Here is a 3036-nt window from a genome sequence, read left to right as displayed (position 1 = left end):
GTCAAATGCAGTTGTAACGAAGGCAAAGAGGTCTACCTTGGTCATTGATGAGAGAGCAAGGGTGGTTGTCGATGGTAACGATGGCAGTTGCACAAGAAACCCTAACTGTAGAAGATGATGAGGGATTACATATCCAACAGATGAGATTTGCCACAAGCAATAGAAGATGATGAAGAATTACAAGTGGTTAAGAAGTTAATTGACTAAGAAATGTTTATAATCGAGTAATATCATATTTAATCAAGTAACAAATCTTTTTAGTCGAGTAATGACTCATACATTTGATAATCTTAATCGAGTAGGGAAATAGTCGAATAATGTTTAGCTTAATCCACTAAAAGCTAATATAGTAAGTGATTGAAAATCTTTAAGGATGAGTTAAGGTAGTGGACTTCTAGGCACTTGGAGTCGAACCACTGTAGATTACTGTGTGCAACATTATTGTTTCATTTTATTTAAGTTTTAAATTTAGGGTAAGCTTAATTCACCTCTCTCCCTCTTAAGTTAATTGTCTTTTAGATTCCATTCAAGTAAAAGAGTTTATTATTATTATTATTATTATTATTATTATACTCTCATATTTTGACAACTTAATTATCTTTAAGAATATTTGAAATAAAGACAATGAAAGGATTAGACTTGGTAGATATCTTAAGAGAAGTCACAATATAAGTCTTCGATCTAATGTTAACTATGCACGTTATTAGTTTGATGTTATCTCCAAGATGTTGTTTAACAGATTTTATGTCGTTTTTTGAATGGTTTGTATTGGCAATATGAACTTGACTGAGCTAGAGGGTGGGTTCACTGCTTCAGTTGACTTGTGGTATAAAGGGTCAATAATTAACTTGATCGAATTGGTTGGTTGGTTTAATATTTCAATTCACCTGTTGACATTTGGGTTTTGGTATATAGTTTAGCTTCCGCTATTCTTATTTTTGTGTATGCATGCCAGGGTGGTCTTTGTCTCGTGTTTCATTATTTTTTTCCTTCCGTAAGTGCTGCCGTTTGGATAGTCCGGGCAGCTAGGATATCCGGGCGGGGGTGCTTACATCCCTTCTACTCCCTTCTTTCCCCAATCAACGCACCTACGGACTTTTATTCCCATGACTCAGTTTTCACAGCCTTTCGGTGAGATGTCATATCCGGTGGGATATACTTCTATTATACCCACAACCCACCCACCTGAGCCTACACCATAATTTACCCCTTATCCGTACACATTTATCCCGACATCGCATCTACACCCTTTGTCCTCTCCACTACCACAGAATATTAGTCCAACTCAACCTGAACCAACAAATGTGGACCAAGCTGATCATCGAACAGAATTATCTTGTAATTAGAATCGTGATCAGTGAGTATATTAATATAATGTCTAACTTCATTGATCTATTTTGTTACACACATAAATTCATGTTTTGATTAATTTCAGATTGATTTTATAGTTTTATCCCTGAAGTTGGCCCACCAGCTATTCTCTCAAAAATTTGGAAGAGACGCTACAATGAACCTTGGCTTCAGTGGAATGATGTTCCAGAAATAACACGACGAATATGGCTCGAAGAGTTTAGCGTTAGTGTAATTCTAATTTTTAATTATCAGTTTAATATTTTATATATATTTATTCTTTTTTATTTAATTTGTTATAGAAAATGTTCAAGTGGCAAGCTGAAGAAAGTAATCGTATATGGATTACCTGGAATAAGTCAGGTCAACGAAGTTTTAGGAGTAATTTGAATAAAGTTAAAAGCGGTGCTGATAAGGGTGATTGGATGGATCTGTCCGTGCGAAGGTCATTACAAGCAAAGTGGAATGAGGATGAATACAAGAAAAAATCTGAACAAAATAAAAAGAATCGCACATCTGAGATCGGCGGGTCAATGCACACAGACGGATCCATTCCTTTCACCGAGACTCGAAGAAGATTGGTAATTATTTTTTCTATATCAATGTTTCAGAATTTTAATAACTTATATAGTGGTTTGTATTTTATCTTATTTACTTCATATATATTTGTCATACAAGCAAAGGAATTAAATCGTAAGCCTAACGAATTTGAAATTTTCAAGAAAACCCACACTCGAAAAAATGATCAAGGACAAGAAGTATGAGTGGATCATAGATCACAAACTGTCGCGGTAATTATATTTACTTATATGTATGTTATTTGATGATTTTTTAATTTAATTATAAATGCCAATATTAATTTTAATTTATATAGGAAGCGTTCGAGAGATTAAACGCTGAGGCATCTTTACAATCAGCTGAGAGCGATTTGACCTCTTCACCTGCAGTCAATAAGCACCACATCTTTTATCAAGCTGTCTCTGATAGAAATAAGAAATGTCGTATTTACGGTCTCGGCTCTCAAGGGAATCAATCTTACCCATCTCCATCCGGTAGCACCTCTAATAGTTCATGTGGATCCGTGACACAAGATTTTGAACAAATGAAACTACAATTCACCTAGATGAAGGAGGAGAATCAGCAAATGAGGCAGACGATGTCCCAAATGAATACTGAGAATGAACAGCTGCGGCAACAGATGCAGGATATGCTGACATTGAGGGATCAGATGAATCAAATGATGTCCAGAGTATTCAGTAATTCAACACCTCCTGGACCATCGAGAAATTCACCTGGTGGAAATTCGTTTTGTAATGATGAGGGTAATGAGGGTGAAGATGAAGAAAATGAGAATGATGAAAATGATGATGATGATGATTGTTAATTCTATTGAGAACTATTTATGATTGTAGTAATGGAATTTATGAATTTGAATTTTGTGTCCACATTTGTTATCTCACAATTTTTTTTTCTATTCAATTAAATAATTTTAATTTTAATTAACAAATTTTGTATAAAAATTAAAATTTTAATTTGTATTTTTAATTAAAAGATTTCTTAATATAATTATAAAAATATATAAATTAAAAAATTTAATTGTGAACATTGGTAAATAGTAATATTTATGGAAACATTTATTTTTATATAAAAATTAATTTATATAATTTTATTTATATTTCAGTTGTA

This window comes from Diospyros lotus, chromosome 10 (genome assembly GCF_014633365.1).
Source record: "Diospyros lotus cultivar Yz01 chromosome 10, ASM1463336v1, whole genome shotgun sequence".
NCBI classification, from domain to species: domain Eukaryota; kingdom Viridiplantae; phylum Streptophyta; class Magnoliopsida; order Ericales; family Ebenaceae; genus Diospyros; species Diospyros lotus.
This window is presented reverse-complemented; position numbering follows the sequence as displayed.